The sequence below is a fragment of the Manis javanica genome, chromosome 1, assembly GCF_040802235.1.
Source record: "Manis javanica isolate MJ-LG chromosome 1, MJ_LKY, whole genome shotgun sequence".
NCBI lineage: Eukaryota > Metazoa > Chordata > Mammalia > Pholidota > Manidae > Manis > Manis javanica.
In genome coordinates, this window is record NC_133156.1 from 14,589,887 (window position 1) to 14,606,141 (window position 16,255).

The following is a 16,255-nucleotide window of genomic DNA, read 5'->3' on the forward strand; positions in this document are numbered from 1 at the left end:
GCATTTTTTGGTGTATGAATGTCTGATAGATGCAGACTGAGGTGAAAACTGGGGCCTGTTGTATGACAATTTCTAGGAAAGAGGAGGGCATATTTTGCTTAAGAATCAAACAATCCTTGGAGCCTGGGATACTGTATGCTTTTATGTATTTAGCTTAATGTTTAAATACAAAAGTTTTGAAATATACAAGGTTAACAAAATCAGTTAATTTATGAATAATGTCCATTTTGGAGGCCAGAATCCTGTAGCAATAAAAATACCCAAGACAAGGCAGTTTGAAACAGAGAAAAGGTCAAGAAGAGTATGAAAGCATTTCAGAGACCCCAAAATCCATCTGTCAGCTTCAGCTCTCCTAAAAATCATCTGTTCACAGTGTCACGGGCCTGCCTCATGTGTGCCAAGTTATGTTTAGACAATCAAAGGGGAAGGAGAAAGAAGCTCACATCCACATGAGGAGGTGGTCCCAGCTATGTTTTTGTATTTCCCAGCCCTGAAATTCAGGAGGGCTCCGCTGGTATGTGGGTTCATGGCTCTCCGAGGCTGGGTCTCTGTCAGCAGAGAAGAACATACACAGCTTTTTACTGTACTAGGCTCATACAGCACTAGGCAATATGTCCCAGGTTTTATTCGACTTGTTTTTCTCTGATTTGTGCAGTAATGAGCTGTGTTCCTGCTGGAGTTTTAGGGTATAAAGAGAGACTTGGAGGAATTTTGTAATCAGAAAATTATAGGTATCAGCAGTCTGGAAGTGCCTACCTCCCCAATATTAATTCAGGTGGTTAGAGAGTTACATTCATTCTTTTAGATTAAGTAATATTAATAGATAGTGTATATCTATCAGGAACAGTTTAAGCAGTAGGGAGATTTCGTATAAAACCTGTTGAAAACCGATTTCCTTAAAGAAATTGGTTGACCTTCTATAGGTCCAGGAGGGTTAAGTTCTTGAGGAATCAAATCAGAACAGCCTGAGTGGGTCATTGTGTACACACCTCGGCACCAGGTCTTACAGAAATTGCAGGGAAGCATTAAATCTGTGCTGTCCAAGACAGTAGCCACTAATACATGTGTAAATTAAAATTTAAATGACTTAAAGATAAATACAATGACAAATTCAGTTCCTCAGTGGCAAATTTCAAGTGTCATTATCTTCAGTAGCCAGTGGCTACTGTATGAGATGGCATGGGTGTAGAACATCTTTCACCATGGCAGTTAAGTTGTGCCAGGCAGTGCGCTGTGAGAACATTTTCTTGGCCTTCACTGAATTTTAACCTATTTGAAATCCAGGACAAAAAGATGTGCATGAGGAGATGATAAAAGAAAACGTGATTAACATTTTCTCAGCAGTGTCTCAGTGCAGTGTGTGATTGATTCTTGAGTAATTTCATAGGTAATAAATGATACAAGATGTCAGACTGAGATAGCCGGCGAGGAGCTGTGTTGTGATTGGACGTTAAGGGGACCAATAGGACCCTGACAGGCAGTGGCGAAGCAGAGGCATTCCACAGAAGTGGACTGAAAGTTTTCTTGGGAAGTGGGGTGAGAAGATAGTATCAGATATGTTTGAAGGAGGAATGACTGTTAGTAAGTGGCAGAGCCCAGGGAAAGGTGACAATGTGGGGTCTTTTGTTGACAATTAAGTATTTCCGATCTTGACAGTGGAGCATTAAGCTGAGAATGGGGCCTTTGCATAGGCTGTACGCCTGTGAGGCTGGTCCTGGTTTGAGGGATAGTGAATAAGCCAAAGTGACTAGTTCTAGCGAGCTCCCAAGTAGGAAATAGGACCAGAAGAACTACCAGCGCTTAGAACTTTTGTCTCTGCTTTGCCATCCGAGGTGTGGTATATTCATCGTGAGTTGCTGTTTGGGGCCATTTCCTGGCTCTACACCTGTGACTTGTCTTCCCGTTCTGAGCAGGACGCTGACTATAGTGTGATTTTACTGGGCACACTGAAAAACCTGGTCTGTAGCCAATTCCTTCACTCCTACTGATGCAAACACGATCTCTTCAGGGAAAATGAATGATGAGGGTAGAAAGTACCAGCCGATTGCCTTGTTGGCTGGGGGCATGGCATTCATTAGAAGGTAGTTACAGTTACGCTAAAACTTCCCCCTGGTTTAAGTACTTCAAAGAGATTTACCACTCCAAATAAAAAAGCAAAATAGAAATCACTGTGGAGACATTATATTTTTGTTTTAGACATACTTAAAAATGAATACTATTTGATAGACAAGCAGTTCTAGGCAGTTGAGCTCAGACTTCGCATGAGCTATGATGTGTGGTGCCATCTTTGGGTAAGTGTCTCATCTATCAGTTAAACAGGCTTTGTCTCTCTGAAGTAGTGATTAGTTAGAATATTTGCCTACTGTGTGGGTGGTTAATGAGAACAGTACAGGATGGATGAAGATGTATGACTTTATCTAGCAAAGAATTCAAATTCTCTTGACTCCTAGTTCTTCAATCCCTGCCACAACTGCTCTGACTCCACAAGGGTGATGGCTCAGTTTTACTTCTCCAGGCAGTGAAAACATTACCCCTTGGCATTATTTAGCTTTTTATTTTGAGAGAATTGTAGATTCATGGGCAGTTATAAGAAGTAACAGAGACCTTGTGTATCCTTTGCCTGGTTTCCCTCAATAATAACATCTTGCAAACCTATAGTATAATGTCATAACCAAGGTAATGTCTTCTTTACGTTTCTCCTTGATCTTAGGGGGAAAGCATCCGTACTTTCACCATTAAGCATTATGTTTGTTGTAGTTTTTGTAAGTACTCATTATCAGGTTGAAGAAGTTCCCTTTTATTCCTAACTTGCTGACAGTTTTTGTCATGCGTGAGTGTTGGATTTTGTCATTTTTTTTTCTTTTACATCAATTAATATAATTTTTCTTCTTTAGCCTGTATGTGTGTGTGTGTGTGTGTGTGTGTATAAGATTACACTGATTTTTTGAAATGTTGAAACAACTTTGTGTACCTGGAATAAGTCCAACTTGGTCATAGTGTATAATTCTTTTTATACGCTGTCAGATTCAATTTGCTAATATTTTGCTGAGGATTTTTGTGACTCAATTCATGGGAGATATTGGTCTGTGGTAATTATTTTTTTCATTTTTATACTGTCCTTTTCTGGTTTTGGTATCAGTGTAATACTGGCCTCTTTAAATGAGTTGGGAAGTGTTCCCTTGCTTCTATTTTCTGGAAGAGATTGTGTAAAATTGGTGTTAATTTTTTTAAACATTTGGTAGAATTCTCCAGTGAAACCATCTGGGTCTGTTGTTTCCTTTTCTGGGAAGTTTTGACATTATGAGTTAAATTGATGAATAGTTAAAGGGCTCTTCAAATGATCTTTTCATTCTGGGTGAGTCATGGTAGTTTGTAACTTTTGAGGAAAGGGTCCATTTCATCTAAGATTCCTTCTTTTATGACTTTATGACTTTTATATTTGAACAACTTCCTTTAGCCATTCTTTAAGGGTAGGTCTTTTAGCAACAAACTGTTTTGGTTTTACTTCATGTGAGAATGTCTTTATCCTTCATTCCTGAAGGATAGTTTAGCTGGGTAATGAATTTTCAGTTGACAGTTCTTTGCTTTAAATGCTTCAAAAACATTGTGCCACTTCCTTCTGGCCTTCATAGTTTCATATGAGTAACCCAAACTGGCATTTCTCTGTAGATAATCTGTTGTTTCTGTCTGGCTGTTTTTAAGATTTTTGTTTTGTTTTGTTTTTGGTTTTGAGAAGTTTATTATGAGTTTTGATATGGATTTTTGGGGTTTACCCTGTTTATGATTCATTAGCTTCTTAATTCTGTAGATTTATGTCTTTCACCAAGTTAGGGATATTTTCTGCCATATTTTGAAAAATACTCTTTCAGCCTGCTCTCTCCTTTCCTTCTGGAACTCCGAAGGATACAATTGTTGGACCTTTTCTCATTGTCCTACAGGTGCTGGAGGCTCTGTTAATTTCTTTTCCAGTCTATTTTCTCTCTGTTGTGAAGATTGGGTAAATGTCATTGTTTTGTCTTCTTCTCTGTTATTCTCCACACTATTACTCAGCCCATTTATTGAGTTTTTTATTTCTGTATTGTATTTCTCAGTTCTGTTTTTTTCATTTGTTTTAAGGAAATCCATAATTTGTTGAAATTTTTATCATGGCTGCTTTAAAATCCTCTTCAGATAATTTCAACATCTTATATCTCATTGTTGGTGCCAGTTGGTTGTTTTTCTCATTCAAGCTGTAATTTCCCTGGTTCTCAAAATAATAAGTGATTTTTTGCTTTTATTCAGGACAGTTTGCCTATTGTGTTAGGAGTCTTTGAATCCCATTTAAATATTCTATTTTGGAAAGTCATACTGTTTAGGTTTAGTACACAAATGCTGGCCTACTTTTGTGGACTATGCTTACAATAGTAATTTAATTTTGAAGCCTGTTTGGGGTGTCTGGTGCCACCGGGGCTCCCACTGGACCCTGCTGGTGCTGCCTGAGCAGGCAGAAGTTGTTTGCACAGGCCAGGCCACTGTGCACCTCTAGATGGGAGATGAGTGTGTCTGCCTCTAGAGAACAGTGATGCTCCCTGGGCTGGGCTGGTTGTTGTGTTGAGGTCCTCTTACTGTTGCTTCCCAGAGGCCCAGTGTCTCTTGATGGAGGAGGAGGTCTCCAGCCCATGGTGACAAAGCAGCTTCCGATGCCAGACAGCTTGTTGTGGTGGGATTCACTGCCCTTGGGGATGTAGAGCATGTCCGGGGCTGGTATTGCTGTGCTGGCAGGCCCCCTGGTGCCTCTAGGTAGAGTGGGGAATCACAGGACCTCAGGGACAAAGAAGCTTCCCACGTACTTTTGGTGGTGGAATTCCTCTTGTTGTAGCCACTTCTCCCTTGCCCCCATGTTTCTCAGTGGAGGTAGTATTCTTGCCTGACCCTGAGGAGAATGCTTCCACTGGCCACTTTTTGTCAGCCGGGGTCCCCATCAGTCCCTCTGGCTTGGCTCTCATGTTGTTGTCAACAGGATTCTCTTCTGATTCAGGGGAGAAATAAACCTACCTGGGCTGCCTTTTGTTACTAGGCTGGGAATCAGGAAATGTCAGGCCTGGGTTGCTTTCTGCTTTGGGGTGGGAGATCCTCAGGCAACCTGCCGTTCTGCTGTTCCTACAGACCTAAGGCCTCTACTCATCTGTCTTCTCCTGCATACCTTTCAGAAAATTTCTTTGATTAACTCTTGCTTTATTTCCAGGGCTTACAGTTGTATTTAGTGGGGGAAGGACAGGTAGAATTGAGTCTGTGCCATCTTGTCCAGATGGCAAATATATTTTTTTGTTCACTTTTCATTGTCTTCTAGTTTTGTTTTTCCCTCCTTTTGCTTGAAAAGCTTTGTGGATGATCCTGCAGTCAAGCAGTATCTTCTTGCTCTTGGAAAAAGATATATGGACCCCTGGGGCATCTGACCAAGGCAGAAACTCCTGCAGATTGAATTTATTTTGCTGGTGTGGAGTCATTTCATTCTAAAAATATAGAAACCAAAGTTTAAGTCCGTGTGCATAGGGAATAAAGGAGCGGGAGCTGCTGCCCCTCTGTGGGGATGGGGCTAGTTTGGCGCTGCCCTGTCCTTTCTGGCATTGTGCTTGAGCTGAGTGCATCCTGGCTGAAGGAGAGGGTCGTGGCCATCTGGCCTCCCAGTTTCAATCACTTGAAGCAGTGCCCAGTAGCCCTCAGTCAGGGGACTGTCTCTGGATGATCTCAAGGTAATTCTTGTACTTTGGGCACTGAAAAGGAATGGAAAAGTATGGAAAACACTTTAAGATTAGGGGGAATTAATAGAGAATCAGATTAGATCTCTACCTGATGGCTATTATTTCCTGTAAAAAAGGGCATGTACACCGTCTTCTGCTAGGAAAGATAACCCAGCATTGAATTTGTCTTGTGAGGAACGATGTGTTCCATTAGTAAGACAGATTCCATTATATACCATATTGCAAAGGAAATAATTTCATTCCTGCTCTTTATGGTAGATTATTTTTCTAATGCTAAGAGGACAATAGGATGAAAGATGCCTTGATTGCCTTCGGGCCTTAGAATGGTTTAGGTCAAGCAAGGCAGTTTGGATGTATTTTGCATTTTACCCATAATTGGAATGTTGTGCTTAATTATTCTGACACAAGAAGCTGTTGACCTTTCCTAAGTTTGCTGAAGTCAATGGAATTGAAGCTTCCTTAAGGACAGAATTTGAAATACAGTAGTTCTGGCTTTATCACTTAATGGTCTAAACCCTCAGTGTATCCCTGGTTAAGTTCATGTGCTTTCTGTTTTAGATATAATTTTCATTGAATAAAGGAAAATAAGTTTGATACTAACACGTGTGTGAACATATAAGAAATTAAAATATTTTAGAAACTAACATTTGATTGTCCTTTCTGAGGAAATACTCAATCAGAGGGTACTTTAAAGCTATTTCAGCATTTATAAAATATTCCCTACTGTGTTTTTAAAATCTTAATGCCATGTGGGTGACTCCCTGGGGCTCACATTTCTCCCCTGGGTGTGTCCTTCCCACACTGAGGACCTTTCATAATGATGAGAGAAGCTGTACCTTCTCATTAAGGACCCTGATCTGAGACCATGGCATTTGAACCCTGGTTCCATTGTTTACAAACTTTGGGCCATGAGTAAGGTACCTACCTCTGCTAACTCCGCTTCCTCATGTACACACTAGGGAAGTGCAGTACTACTATATAGAGGTATACTGTGAATACTAAATAGAAATCTGTGCAGAACACTTAGAACAGTATCTTGCTTACAGCAAACACATAATCGGTGAGTGGTTATTATTATGAAACCAAAGAAAGTAGGTGTGATTGTGGGATTAAAATCAACAGTTAAAGCACTTTGGCATTGTTATTCAGTGCCAGGGTCTTTATTCTCTGGATGAGTTATTAAAATGCTGCGTATTAATATTGAGCTTGATGCTGGGTTACTGGGTCTGAGGCTGTGGTGCTTTTCTTTGGCTGCTGTCTTCCACCACGTCTAATGCCCCTTCCTATATTCTCCCAAGGGTGGGCATTCTCAGATTCTCATTATTACTTTCTTCATTAGAGTGAAGTTGGAGACCAGCTGTTGAAGACACAAATCCCCATCTAATCTGTTTCTGAAAGGTATGGCTTTAAAAACAGTGGGAATTTATGATGGTTAATTTTGTTGTACTTTGTTATTAAGAGAAGATGGTGTTAATACCAAATGAGTAATAAAAAAATCAGTTAAATTCATTTAGGGAAATTAAAGTCCTGACAAGTTCATAATGGCTTTTCTGGTTGTTAAATGAGATTGACATGGATTCACAATTGGTGGTAGACAGAAATTTGCTAAATTTACTGAAGTATATTTCCATGAAAATGACAGCTGGGCATAAGAGCCATCACTAGGGCATTTAGTTATGGGGCCCGTGAGTGTGAAGGAGAGAGCTAATCTAATAAGACAGCTTGTACGTAATTTTAATTAGGTAAATTCCCCTTCACGTTTTAATCACATAAACTCAGTCATGGAGGATGTAGAAACAAGTGGCCAGCCATCTTATTGTCTAACTCCAATTTCTTTTTTCTAAGTTATTTTTAAAAATTAACTCAGGTGTGGAATCAACTCAGGTACTCGATTATGCATTCTGAATTACCCTCTTTCATAAAAATAGTTTGTCTCAGCCATCTTTTCAGTATTTGAAATTTTGTAAGTCCCCACAAATCTTTACAAAAATTTACTGAAAATCATATAGCCCAATTTGCAATGCAAAATGAAATCTGATGTTAGGGATCAATGAAGTTATTTAGTTGCTGAAATAACAACAGTGTATTGTAGCATATGACTTCTGTAGACCATTAAACCTTTTTGGTTTTGTGTGTACTTTCTTCATTTCCATTTTTTTTATTGCAGTGTGGATGTAAATGGAATTCTGATCTTTGTTAATTTGTTATATTCTTGTTTTACTAAGATATTGGAGGCAGGAAGATACCAGATAATCAAGATTTTGTTATACTTGGATATAAGTAGGTGTTACAGTTACAATATAAGTAGGTTTATAGTTGCATCATTTTCTTCTGTTTAAATGTACAGCATGTATAGTATACAGTTATATTTTGATTGATGTAACTGGAAGCAGAATTTATGAATTTTTGCAGCAGCTCTGCAATTTAATAAACATTTTAAAATGTATTACTGTCTGCAAATACTGTCCTAAGCACAGGGAAGATACAAAGGTGTATTTTTTTTTAAAAGGCCCTGCTTTTAAGTTTTCTAGAATGGAAGAGACAAATGAACAGTAGTGCAAAGAACTAGGAAGCTAGTTCTAGACAGATAAAATAGTTTCAGTGGAAAGATCTGAGAAGTCCTGAAACTTGACACTTGAGTGTGGCCTAAAATAAGGATTTCAGTGGCTGGGACATGGGTGGGAATGTCCTTCCAAGCTGAGAGGCCAGGGGGAGCAAATGTGGGGAGAGGAGAGTCCATCCTGCATTTTGGGAGCGGCCGACCTTTGGTACAATACAGGGTGCATGAGGGAGAGCTTTATTCTTGGGAAATAAGTCTGGAGAAATGTGTTGTTTAGTCACTCAACAAACCCAGGTTTATTCACTCAAACAATTCTCAGCCCTGACTGGGGTCCAGGTATGTGCTGGCTGCTTGGACTGGTGGTGGCAGGAGTGGGGATGAAGCCGAGTCTGAGAAACACAGGCCCTGGGGGTGATGAGGGAGGCGACAGCCCTGCCGTGGAGCATGTCCCGTGACGGAGCTGTCCTGCGTTTTTGAGGGTGAGTGGCACATGATCTGATAAGGGTTTTATGGAGAAAAGCCAGTGAGGGGAAGGCTGGCTGGAGGAGGCGGGAGCAGAGGCAGTGAGGATGGAGTAGAAGCCTGAGGAGATGAGGGGCAGGGCAGGGAGCTGAGGCAGAGAGTGTAACCCCAGACTGCAGGCTTCAGAGGTCTAGCTCAGTCACGGCCGTCTCTTTTTTATATGAAAACCTTTTCAGGGAAAAAAATGTTTGTGGGCTGTTGCCTTTAATTTTCTTTTCTTCAGAATAACCTCTTTAGCTTGATGTGATAAAAGTAGGTGTGTTTGTAACAAATTATCTGTTAAACTGGTATTGTGTTATGCTCTCTAAAATGTGGTTGTCTGGCCGTAATTGACGAGCAGCAGCGAAAAGGCAGTCTTACTTATCCTGAAGGCGGGCTGAGGACCTTCCCTGGAAGCTGGTGGTGGGATCCGGGGGCAGCTCATCCCCGGGAGCGTGGAGAATACTGTGTGGTGAGGTGGAGCCCCACCCACCTTGCTCCCTTCCTTTGGGGCTGGGCGGGGGGCCGAGCGTGATCTTCCAGAGCACTTCTGTCTCTTTACTGGGAAGATTTAGAATTTGGGGGTCCCTCTGTTTTGGTACAAACCAAAGGTAGGGTGGAAGTGTTAGAAGAACTCAGAGCACAGGGAAATGGCTGGTGACTTCACTAAGAAGAACATATCTAAGTTCTCTTTACCTTTTGAGGTTTTGATAAGATCGGTGATTTTTAGTTTAGGTCAATCACTGTTTTGTGAGTGGGTGTCTTGTGGCCCTAGAATTCCACCTGGAACATCAGACATAGTGGAGTAGAATCTACAATATTTGTAATTGGTCAGATACAGGCAGCGGTGGTTGGTGTTAGCTCCTGCATGCTGAGGGTTGGCAGTCCTGTGAGTAATGGTAAGGTGCCTATGGGACTGGGGGCTGGGAGGTGGCTGATGGGCCACAGTGGCTGGAAAAAGTATACAGGTAAGTGCAATAACTCCTGTGGTGGGGCTGAGCGTCACTGCCTTTGTTAGCTGTTTGTTTTAGGAGAATTAGAACAATCAAGCAGACCTGGAGTCCTGCGGACCTGGGTCCTGGTTTTAACTGGCTGCTCTGTGACTTTGGACAAGGTACCTGGGGTAGATTGAGTAATCGAACCCCCTTTTTACCTGCTTTGATAGCATGATAGTCCACACCTAGGCCGTGGCCACGTGGGAGTGGGAGTGTACTCCTCAAGCCGTGCTCTGAGCACGGCCATGGGACTTGCCCAGTGAAATATCAGCGGACGGGATGCAGGCAGAGGCTTGGGCTCGTGAGCAGGTGATTTGCGCTGAGAACATGTCCTGAAGTTGCCGCCCCTTTGGTCCCTCCCCAGAGTGAGTCACACCTCAACCTGGAGCCCAGCGGGGCCACCACAGGTGTGTGCATAGACCACATGCAAGAGAACCAGTGTGCTTTTAAGCCGCTGAGACTTGGGGGTTTGTTCTGTGGTATCATCATGGCAGCAGAGAACCGACATTCTGCTTGTGTCCTCACCTGTGAAACAGGAATGTCCCTGCCTTCTTTCCGTGCTGGTGTTCTGCACTGAAAATGAAACAATCCTGTTGGTACAGTGCTCGACCCCTAGTAAGCGGGCAATAAATACACGGTGCTATTTTTAATAATTAAAGTACGAGGCATACACACAGAATAAGGGCATGCGTTTTGCACAGTGGGGATTTGGCCAAGTGGAAAGGAAGAGAGGGAAGGCTCTAGTATTGGGATGTGTTTTTATTATAAACAACTTGGTTTTGGGTATTTGATATGTACTAACTTAGCGTGTGTATTGTCAGGGTTCTCCAGAGGAACAGCCGACAGGACATACATGTATCCTCTTTCTTAGTATTGCTTGATTGATTCCTTTGTTTTATGGAATTGGCTCAGGATGGTGGGGAGGGCCAGTCTGTTACCTGCAGGGCAGGTGGGAAACAGGCAGGGTTTCTGTGGCAGTCCTGAGACAGAATTCCTTCCTTGTGGGGAAAACTCAGATTTTGTCCTTCAGGCGTTCAAGGGATCAGATGAAGCCCACGTGCATCACAGGTAAGCTGCTTTACTTAGAGTCAGTGATTGTAAACGTTAATCACACTAAGGAGTTCCTTCACACACTATCGAGACCGAACACACAGTTGGGTGCTATGGCTGGCCAGGCTGACACAAAAAAGTAACCTTCCCAGCATGCATTTGTGGGATTTCTGCTGTGTGACTGGGCTGAGCACACAGAGGCGAAACAAAATAGACTTAGTACCTGTTCGCATGGGGCTTAGAGTCCAATGACCGTTACCTTGTTTTATGTTTACAGTAACACTGTAAAGATGTGCCATTTCCCACCAGTCTAGCAAATGGGGAGACCAAAGTTCAGGGTAATAGGTCATTTGAGGCCACACAGTTGTCTGAACCTGAGACCTCACTATTCCCATTCCCTGTGCAGCCCCTCCAGGGGATATTTCCCACATGATAATGATGTTCTGTGAGATGCCGCTTATACCAGATTCTCTGGCAGAAATGAGCTCATGATTCCTTGACTTCATGCCTGGCTGTTAGTCAGCTGGACTACTGCCATGGGAATTTATAGATATAAATTTTAAAAGCAACAAGTGCTGAAGGCTTTGATGTGTGTACATCTTTTATTATCAGATAACATTTCCCAGGAGTGCAGTTAACAGAACTAGACCTCATTCTTCTGCCAAATACCACAATTAAGGTTCTTGCCAGGAAATACAATAAATCTATCACACGTGCTTGTAGACAATAGATTGTGAGCTATAACACAGAAGTCAGCCTAATGTGCATAATGGAGAGATTGACTGTTTATTTCATGGATCCTACCACCACATTTCCTACCTCTTGTGTACTTATTAGATGTTTCATACGTCAGCATTCTTGTCTGTTTTCCCATTAATGCTCCTAGAGAGAGGACCCTTTTGTATTCAGTCACCTTTATGTTATAAGGATACACGTATTGTTTAATACTAATGGTAGCAGGCCATCTTCATGGTGGGTGTGTTGTGTGACTTGCTATTTTTAAAGTTTACTTTTGTATTTGAGTTATAGGGTACATGCTTTTATTGGTTTGGCTTCTTTTTGGTTTACATCCTGTCTGTAGCAAATGGCATTCACAGTTTTTTTTCTTCATTGCCATGAAGGATTCTCTTGTTTGAGTAGTCCGCACTTTATCGATTCTGCTGTTGAGGGGCATTTGGTTTGTTTTCAGTTTGGGGCTATTAGGCATACCACTGTTATAAACGTTTCTGTATGTATATTTTGGTGCATGTAAGTACTAATTTCTCTTTGTTATACTCAGGAGTTCAATTGCTGGGTCTCAGGATATACAGATGTTTAGTTTTAGGAGATACTGCCAAACATGTTTTGAAAAGGGCTGCACTGATTTAGCCCCCATCAGCAGTACGTGGTAGTTCCAGTTGCTCTGCATCCTCCCCAGCACTTGGTTTGATTTGGCTTAAAACATACTGTGGACAAGTTCTCTCGAAGACATTTATGGAGTTGTAAAAGTCACTCTACTGACAGCGATAGTGACGGCATGCTGTCCCCCTATGAGTAGATTCTTGAATTGTATGCTGTTGCTGGCAAGCCCTTTTCTGAAATTTCCACATATTCTCTGACCTTCTCTTACAGCATTCCGAATGCTTGGATGCTGAGGCTGCATGAATGTGCTTATAATTATATTTGCTTCCCTTCTGGGCAGTGCCTCACCACCAGACATGAATTTTGAGGCCATATTTTGTGTTAGGGAAACAGAGTTACTCTGACTTGATAGTACTTCTCGCTGGGTTCCTTCGCAGCCCCCCAGGGAGGCTTTGTCAGATGCTGTGATGGCCACATGACTCTGCGATGTTCCTGGCACGCAGGTGGAGGACGCTGCACTCTGGCGCCTCTTTCAGCTCCAGCCCTTCCAACAAGCCTGAAAGTCATCTTGATTTGGAACGTTTTTTTTTTTTCTCCTCTTGCAATTGTAACATGGGTTTCCCTTGGCTATATGTTTTCCTTAGAGAACAAAGTGATTTCTCTGACTTTGTCCTGACCTAGTTTCTGCCTCCATTTGCTCTTGTTCTCTCTGGGGGTCTTTAGGGATGTCTGTGGCCCACAGCAAAGGAAGTGGTGCTGCAACCTCCCCCCATCTTCACATATCTGTGCCTTTGGTGAGCTCATTTGCTGGAGGCCTAGTGTTCAGCCTGTGGGAAGAGTGCAGGGCGCCCTCCTCAGGAACTGGGGTATCTGCTCATTCCTGGCTTCCTCTTTGACTCTCTCAGTGCAGAGACTCTGCCCTGTCTTGGAGTGCTGGTGAAAGGTGGGTGTAGGTGTGATAAGCTAGTCTTTTCCCCATCAGGCATTCTTCTGAATGCCAAGAATTAACTGGGTCATCTCTGCTCTCCTTTGAGATGTTGATCCCGTGGAGATGGTGCAGACTGCCGGCTGCCTGAGTGGGGCCCTTGTGTCAGTGGTACTGTGGGTCAGGGAAAGGGGCAGCCCACCTGTTACTATTTCATAGTGTTCCGTGACTTCACCTTCTTGGCAGTTCCAGTTTGTTCCTTTGTGCTATAAGGATATGACATGACTTTCTATGTATGCTGCATTTTTAGGGTAGTGGAGGGGAGGGGGGTATAGTTCGAGTTGAAGAAGAAATGAAAGCAGCAGGTGCTTGTGGTTTTAGACCAGAAAAACAAAGTCGGAACCCAGGAGGAGGAAGGCAAATCAAGCCAACCGGTGGACCCCCTAGCTCTCCACTGCCGCCCTCATCACGGCACCAAGCCCAAGTTCCCGCTGGGGCAGTGAGGACAGACTGTGGAATGCCCTGGAGCACAGGTTGGAGTGAGCCTGCATGTGGCAGGCTGCTGCCTGCTCTGCGGCTGCAGGATGTGGTTTCTGATTGGCGGCAGTGGAGGCTCCCATGGTCTGTGAGGCCAGTGCTTGGGTCTGCTAATCCCTAGGGCTGAAGGCGGGGACTTGGGATGTGTTTTGGGGAGAAGACACCAAATTGGGATGGACCAGGGGCCTTAGGCACCTTACTCCTTTGAAGGAAGAGCAACTTCTGTAGATTGCTAACCACTTACCCATACCTTCCTGTTTATCCAATGGTTCTATATTCTCAGGAATAAGGATGCTTCCCAAGTCCAACCCCCTGTAAAAACAGGGCACTGAGAATATGAAAATTAAAGTTTGATTTATTGTTAAACATGGCTGACTTCATTAAAAATGTATTTGTGTATTCCTAAAGGATTTAGTAAAAGAAGGGCATCTCTATCCTTCTGGCTATGGTGCTGTTAGAATGATAAGAATGTTTATATATATATATATATATATATATATAAATGTTTATATATGTTTATATATATATATTATATGTGTATATATATATATAAAACCAGTAGTTGGTATACCACAGAGAAGGTTAGAGTGTTGAGGGGGGATAGTCTGGAGGAAACAGCATCATTTAAATTTTAATTAAAAGTAATTTTGCCTCAGTTCCCTTTTTTACTAGCATATGTAGTACACAACAGTGATATTCTCCCGAACATCTTGTATGGGGTATTTAGCTCCAAAAAAGAAAGGAATTTTTTATTGGAGAAACTGAGGCACAAAAAGGGCCAGGTGTTTTGCTTACCCATGCCTGTCGTCTTCCTCACTAGACTAAGCCAGCCGTGGGCTCAGTGCTGTGAGCTACTAAAGCTCATCTTAAGATACTGAAAGGCATCCGAGATCATTTTATGTCCTTTAAAATGAGACTCCATGAAAGTGAGCATAGTTTAGTGCTGCACCTTCCAATGAACTCTGCACTTATTTTAATAGTACACATATGTAGTAAATAGAGATTAACTGTGAAATCAGATTTCTACACTTGCAAGTTTTTCATTCTACTTCACATTTCTAGACTTTTGAGGAACTGACCCCAGTAGTCTGGTACAGCCCTGTAACTGTCTGTCTTGTCTTTGATGGGCAGGTCTATTTTTGTATTTCTTCATCTTCCTCTCAAACTTTATAATGTTTCCTACTGTACATTTAGCTTTCATCATCCTTAAGGTTAAACTTCTCAGTTGAGCTGAGAGTCTGGGTTGCTGGTGCCCAGCTGCTATTCTGTGTATTAACACACTTCTTTTATGTCAAATAGTACTTTTTAAAGTCAGTGTTCTTGGAGTCACTTAGTACTTTTTTAGTGTGGGAGCAAGAGCTGAAAACTAGGCATTTTTTACTTGAGAAATAAAAGGAGAAATACTCAATATCTGTTTTTATTTTTTCATGTGTAAAAGAGAATTTTCATATTTTAATTTGTATAGCATATGTTTTTGGGGTTGAGCTGCTTTTTATACTACTAATTGTTTCTGTATTTAGACCCAAGGACAGTTGAGATCTTAAAAAATACATCAACAAAGCAGTTTCCAAATGTTTATCAAATGATTTAAAATTGAGTATTTATTTGTTTTATACTCCAAAGAATGTCTTCCTATTAATAACTAGTTGAGGATCAATTTTTTTGATATTATAATTTTTCAAAATAAGGTTTAAATTTGAGTTCTACCCTGGCAATGAACCGGTTTGGTGCAAACCAGTGTACCTGCTGAGAATTAGAAAATCTAAATAAAAAAACGAAATAAAAGCCCAAACAAAACAAAACAGAAACCTTTGTTTGTCCTTGCATGTCCATAGTAGTGCTATTAATAGCCAAAAGGTGAAAACAATCCATATGTCCATCAGTGGATGAATGGATAAGCAAATTGTGCTATATGTACATACAATGCAATATTACTCAGCTGTAAAAAGGAATGAAGCACTGATAGATGCTACCATGTAGATGAACCTCAAAAACACTGTGCTAAGTGAAAAAGCCAGGAATAAAAGGTCACATATTATATGATACCATTTATCTGAAATATCCAGAATAGGTAAATCCACAGAGGCAGCACACTGGTGTTTTCCAGGGGCTGGGGAAAATGGCAACAGGAATAACTGGCTTAGTGGGTCTGAGATTTCCTTTTGCAATGACGGAAATGTTTTGGAACTAGATAGAGATAGTGCATTTACAAATTGTGAATGCCAGCTAAATGCCACTAAAGTGCTTCACTTTATTTTATATGAACCTCACCACAATAATAAAAAAAAAACCCATCTTTTTGAAGTGCAAACAAAGCCCAAACAAAACAAAACAGAGAGCTGCCAATACAATAAGAGCTGGGGAGTCAAGATCCCAGAGGAGAAAGCTTGACTTCTGGTACCACATTTCCTCTTGAGACATAAAGCTGTGCAAACTAAATAAAGCTTCTAGAAGACTTCTGGGTGGCATAGAATAAATTTGCAGTTCAATGCCCACCAACAATGAGAGGTTCTAATAAATACATCATGCTTTTATTTGGGCATCTCAAGATGATAATCATAGTAATATGGCTGGCCAGCCCTTACAAAGACAGGCCTAGAACAAC

General features: G+C 41.6%; 1 protein-coding gene and 1 pseudogene across 8 annotated transcripts in view; both read left to right on the forward strand.

Moving 5' to 3' along the window:
- The window catches only part of MTUS2 (microtubule associated scaffold protein 2), a 501,163-nt gene that overhangs the window by 71,411 nt on the left and 413,497 nt on the right, over nt 1–16,255 (forward strand). For 5 of the 8 annotated variants that reach the window (XM_073228715.1, XM_073228711.1, XM_073228708.1 and 2 more), the window contains one exon: nt 7,081–7,139. The exons of the other annotated variants lie outside the window; for them this stretch is intronic. The gene's annotated coding sequence lies outside the window, so the exon portion shown is untranslated. The remainder of the gene's footprint in view (nt 1–7,080; nt 7,140–16,255) is intronic. 8 annotated transcript variants of the gene reach the window in all.
- The window catches only part of LOC108410357 (coilin pseudogene), a 74,552-nt pseudogene that overhangs the window by 35,354 nt on the left and 22,943 nt on the right, over nt 1–16,255 (forward strand).